Source organism: Aphelocoma coerulescens, chromosome 13 (assembly GCF_041296385.1).
Source record: "Aphelocoma coerulescens isolate FSJ_1873_10779 chromosome 13, UR_Acoe_1.0, whole genome shotgun sequence".
Lineage (NCBI taxonomy): Eukaryota > Metazoa > Chordata > Aves > Passeriformes > Corvidae > Aphelocoma > Aphelocoma coerulescens.
The window spans coordinates 17,971,485-17,977,082 of NC_091027.1; the positions used below are offsets into that span (position 1 = coordinate 17,971,485).

The following is a 5,598-nucleotide window of genomic DNA, read 5'->3' on the forward strand; positions in this document are numbered from 1 at the left end:
GATGGCGCGGGGGGCGGGGCGCAGCGGCGGCCACGCCCCCTGGCGGGAGGGGTGCGGGCTCCGCCAGCGCGGGTTCGCGTCTCCCCTCAGCCTCTGCCGGGGAGCTGCGCCGCCGGCAGCGCTGCTGCGGGGTGTGTCCTGCGTATCCGAGGTATCCGGAGTATCCAGGGTGTCCAGGATATCCGGGGTGTCCGGGATATCCAGAGTATCCTCTGGTCCCCAGCGCCGTTCCCTGTGTCCCAGGGCACACTCACGGGCAGCCAGCCCCGCCCTGCCCAAGGCCGCTCTCCTCAGCACAACGCAGGTGTCACCATCGCTAAAATATTCAAAACTGGGCTCTCGCTGGCTGTGAGACTCGTTAGAAGATTCTGGCAGAAAGGCCCTGCGGCCGATGTGCGAGGCTGTGCTGCTCCTCTGATCCCACATTGCCACCTGGTGCTGGATGAGGAGCGGTCCCTGTGCCGCTGCCCGCCTGACGCCCAGGGCTGTGACCAAGGTACTCGTGCAACCCGGCAAGTACTATTCGTTATTTGGTTTGCTTTCATAGTCAACATCTTTCTTCCCTATTTAATTTTGTGCCTAAAGAGCCAGTCTCTCCATCAGCCTGGAAGCTGCTGTGTTCCAGCAGCTTTACAAAGGCGAGGGTGTGTACGTGAATTCAGGGAAAGCTCCGGGGGAAAGGGAAAATATGCCTGTACAATTCATCACAGGCTGATTTTTCTTCTCTAGAAGTGTGGAGAGCACAATGAAACAATCACACCTAAGGTATTTTTAAAAAATGGAAGTGGTGCAATATACATGTTGAAATAACATGGAAGTGCTCAGAGAACAATCACAAGAAATCAAGCTCTTAACAAGCTCAGGGTAAAAAACAATTAAGTGCTCAAAAACAAACTCATAAATCTCAGTTAACAATCCCCCGGTGCTGTGGTGCTGCAGAGCAGTAAAAGCAGAGCAAATGTGAAGCAATCCAGCCACTTTTGCCTGGTAAAACTCATATATAGATTGCAAAATGTATTGTGCTCCTAAACAGAACCATAAATCATGCTGACATTTCCCGAGCGTGAATGCAGGTCCTGCTCCATTTCCCAGCTTTATTTCACCGCCAGTCTTGGACTTCATGGGTTCTCTCCCAATTCCCTTTGCTGTCCTTCGCTCGAGGCACCAAAGTGGGGCCAAGGTGAATCATTTTGACCTTTATTGATTGCCTTTGTGCTGCACAGTGCTGGCTGTCCCCTTCCTGCCACAGGTGACACCCCGAGCTCCAGACCCCCGAGCCTGTGCTTGTGCTGACTACTTTAGGACATCCCTATTTTTTATTTTCCAGTTGTGCACAAAGCTGGAAGCTGGACCTGCCCCAGCACCCAGAACCCCCCTGCCCTGGGCAGATCCCGCAGTGTGGGCAGCAGGGCAGGGGGGATTCTGCCCCTGTGCCCCCTCAGGTGAGACCCCACCTGCAGAGCTGCCCCAGCCCTGGGGCCCAGCACAGGAAGGGCCTGGAGCTGCTGCAGCCAGGCCAGAGGAGGCTCCAGGATGATCCGAGGGATGGAGCAGCTCTGCTGGGAGGAAAGGCTGGGAGAGCTGGCATTGGTGAGCCCAGAGAGGAGAAGCTTTGGGGTGACCTCAGTGGGGCCTTGCAGAGCCTGAAGGAGCTGCAGGAAACATGGAGAGAGACAATTTTCAAGGGCTGGAGGGACAGGACATGGATGGGATAATGGGAAAAAATTCTTGGCTGTGAAGATGGTGAGATCCTGGCACAGGGTGCCCAGAGCAGCTGTGGCTGCCCCTGGATCCCTGGCAGTGCCCAAGGCCAGGCTGGACATTGGGGCTGGGAGCAGTCAGGGACAGTGGGAAGTGTCCCTGCCATGGCAGGGGTGGCACTGGATGCAATTTTAAGGTCCCTTGAAACCCAAGCCATTCTGGAATTCTGTGATTTGGGAAAAAAACGACATGCTGAGCTGCAGGGCCTCAGCAGAGCTCTCATGGTGAGGCATTCACTGAGCAGAGCTGCTCTGAGGGGAGAATTGCCACTGCCAACAGACTTTCTTCCCTGTTCTGCCTTTTCTGAGTCTTGGGTTCAGCCCTGAGATGAGTGTCATAGAGCTTTATTACAGAGACCTTTTTTTGAGGAAATAAGCCTGTCAACTTGTATTTGTTGTCCATATGGCACATGCTTTATGTGGCTGACAGAGCCCATATTCCCCATTTTTGCCACTTTTGGAAATACCTGATCCAGCAGCAGAGCCCCCTTCCACAGTGAGTGTTCCTTGGCTGCCAACAGGATCCCCCACCGTGAGGGCAACAGGCACCCAGCCCTGTGGCACCCATCTGGGAAAGAGGAAGATTGCTGGGCACAACATAAATCCACAGGGAAATCCTTGGTTAGTTTTGCAGGTAGGATTTGTTCCTACAGAAACAGAGAAACTCACAGGCTTCAACCAGGAAAAAAATTTCTCCCGATAATGTTGAGTATTTTAACAAGTATTTCCACATGCTGTATAAAAACTGCATTCAAAGCTCAGGATATTCAGGTGACAGAAGGGCTCATGGCTAAACAAGCAGTGTCAGGTACATTTATGGAGTTTGGATTATTTCACAAGCACAGGGGTCCTAAGAAGACTGCACAGAATCCAAAGGGATCTAAATCTCATCTTGGAGAGAGCAAAACACTCCTTTTGTTCCCACTTTTGCATTTAAACACTGCTGTTGTCTGAATCCCTGAGGGCCATCTTGCCCCTCCCCACCAGTTTAGATTATTTTACATATTCATTAGCCTTTTCCAACCTTTTGTGGACTCCCTTTCCCCCAGGCCCAGGGATGAGAGCTGGTGCCTCACTCACTCCAGTCTCCCATAAGAATTCAACACCACTCTCAAATCCTGCTGCACCCAACAGCCTTGTAAGATAATGAAAAACAAACTGAGCAAGCTTAAATATAAATATGTTTAATTGAGGTCATACAGAAATGTATGTTAAAAAAGCAGTGAGGAGATTAACAGTAAATTGTACATGTAATTCTTGTTGTACCTTGCCCCAAACCACCTTTGATGCTTCCAATTCCTACAGCCAGATCCTGAAAACAAGTCCTTCTCCAGCTGCCCCGTTTAAGCTGTGGGCTCCAGGTTTCCATCTTCCCAATACCTTTCAAACAAGGATCTTCAAAGCAGCATCGACAGCTTTTCTTCTGACCACTCCTGCTGCTCCAGCAAGCCCCACACCAACCACTTGCCTGCAATAAAAACCCAGGAAAGACAGTTAAAAGGAGGACCCCCATTCAACCTGTAGCACTGACCAGTTAATTAGGCGATATCCATTTTTATGTGAAAGATGCATATTAAAATATCTGCAGCAGATTTTTTCATTTTCTGTGTGTTGTCTGCATCCAATCTAGGCTCTAACTCCACGGGCAGGAGTTACTCCACTCTCGGGCATGCAGAGCACTGCCAAAACCTGGCACCACCGAGCGCCAGGACGGCCCCGCTGGTGCCAGGAGAACTCGGCAGCACCTTTCTCTCCCAGCAGCATAACACTGGCACAGGCACCGAGCAGCCACGGGCAGCTGACTACTGCTGGGAGAAAGAAAACAGAACTGGGGGCTTTACAGGGCAGAAAAACGTGATCTTCTAGTGATCATCTTTCTAGTGATGACTGCTCTCACCAAGGCTTCATCCAGCAAGAGGAACAGATAAGCTAAACCTATCACTGGATAAACCATATTATTTCCACCCCGAGGACCTGAGGCTAACACAGGAGCCAGCAGAAGCCTTTCAGTTAATTTAAGACAGCAAAACAAACATTTTTGCTCATTTCCCCTGCTTGGCTCATGGTCACACCTCACCCACGTTGCTCCAGAGCTTTTCCTGTGCCTCTCAGGCAGGCTGTCCCTTCACATCTCCTCTCCGCAGGCTCCAGTGCCCTCCCGGGGATGCCTCGTTTGGCCGTCCCAGCACAGCACGGCTCGGGGGTTTCGCACACGACGGTGTCGGGTCCCCTCAGGGCTGCTCCTTCGGGCGGCTCCCGGCCACCCACAGCTCCGGCTCACCTCGATCCCCCCCATCGCCTGAAGACCTACAGAGAGGACAGCAGAAATATCGCAAATAATCCATTAATTCAATCTGTATTCATAAAGCTCAACAGCAGCGGCCTGGCTTGTGGGAGAGGAAAAAAAGGCAGCAAATCGAGCAAAAGGTTGAGGAATTAGTGCTGAACGGCACAGCCGAGCAACACCCCCAGTCCCGGGGCACCGCGGGATGCAGAAACAAGTAAATAAAAAAATGGGAGTATTTCAGGTGGTGCTTTCCGTCCCCGGAGCCCCGGTCTGCAGCCCCATTGCCGCCGCCACCCCTCCCCGTCCCCCCTCACCTCATGGCGGCGGCCCCTCATGGCGGCGGCCCCTCATGGCGGCGGCCCCTCATGGCGGCGGCCCCTCATGGCGGCGAGCCGAGGGATCCCGGCCCGGCCAGAGCCGCTCCTCCTCCTCACGGGGGCGGAGGCAGAGAAGGACCGAGCCGTCCCGCGCTGCCGAGGTGATTCCACAGGCACCGCCCCGCTCGCTTCGGCCGCTCCCCCCGGGGCGGGGAAAACTCGGTAATCAGTCACAGAGCGGTATGGGCTGGGAGGGGTTTTTAAGATCGTTTCGTCCTACCCCTGCTATGGGCAGGGACACCTTGCACTGTCTCAGGCTGCTCCAAGCCCCAATGTCCAACCTGGCCTTGGACACTGCCAGGGATCCAGGGGCAGCCACAGCTGCTCTGGGCACCCTGTGCCAGGGCCTGCCCACCCTCCCAGGGAACAATTCCTGCCCAATATCCCATCCATCCCTGCCCTCTGGCACTGGGAAGCCATTCCCTGTGTCCTGTCCCTCCAGCCCTCATCCCAAGTCCCTCTCCAGCTCTCCTGGAGCCCCTTTAGGCCCTGGAAGGGGCTTTAAGTTTTGCCTGGAGCCTTCTCTTCTCCAGGTGAACACCCTCAGCTCTCCCAGCCTGGCTCCAGAGCAGAGGGGCTCCAGCCCTCAGGGCATCTGTGTGCCCTCCTCTGGACTCGCTCCGATAGCCCCAGACCCTTCTGATGCTGGGCCCCAAGGGCTGGAGCAGCTCCGCAGGGGGGTCTCACAAGGGCAAAGTAGAGGGGGACAATCCCCTCCCTCACCTGCTGCCCACTCCTCTGTGCAGCCCCGCACATGGGGGTTTCTGGGCTGCTGCTGCGCATTGTTGGCTCATGTCCAGCTTTTCATCCACGAGAACCTCCAAGTCCTGCTCTGCTGGTCAATGAGCTCCCAGTCTGTGCTCATGCCTGGGATTGCCCTGACCTAGGTGCAGCACCTCAAAGAGCGCTATATCTCCTAAAAGAGGAAAAGGCAGTGTTGAGGCCATGGCTGCCCCATCTCTGCTGTGTGGGAGCCGAGCAAGGCTGGTGTCTCTCATAGTGCAGTGCGGGTACAAACACCTGCAACGCGTCATCATCACAGTCCCCAGCCAGGACAGACACCGAGGGGACAAAAGTTCTTCTCACCAGAGCCTGAACCTGCTTGGCTGTGGGCCTGGAGGTGCCCACCACAGTAAATGATGAAGTACATCCACAAATCTTTTCTTCCATAGAT

The 5,598-nt window shown here is 54.4% G+C and overlaps 1 long non-coding RNA gene and 1 other non-coding gene across 2 annotated transcripts; both read right to left on the reverse strand.

The window, feature by feature from the left end:
* Window positions 1–2,923: 2,923 nt before the first annotated feature.
* Window positions 2,924–4,505, reverse strand: LOC138118139 (uncharacterized). Its single transcript, XR_011155010.1, has 3 exons — window positions 4,362–4,505; window positions 3,833–4,067; window positions 2,924–3,228 (listed from the first exon to the last, which is right to left on the reverse strand). It is a non-coding gene; the product is annotated as an uncharacterized lncRNA (long non-coding RNA).
* On the reverse strand, window positions 3,371–3,573 carry LOC138118431 (small nucleolar RNA SNORA74). Its single transcript, XR_011155127.1, has one exon. It is a non-coding gene; the product is annotated as a small nucleolar RNA SNORA74 (small nucleolar RNA).
* Window positions 4,506–5,598: the final 1,093 nt, after the last annotated feature.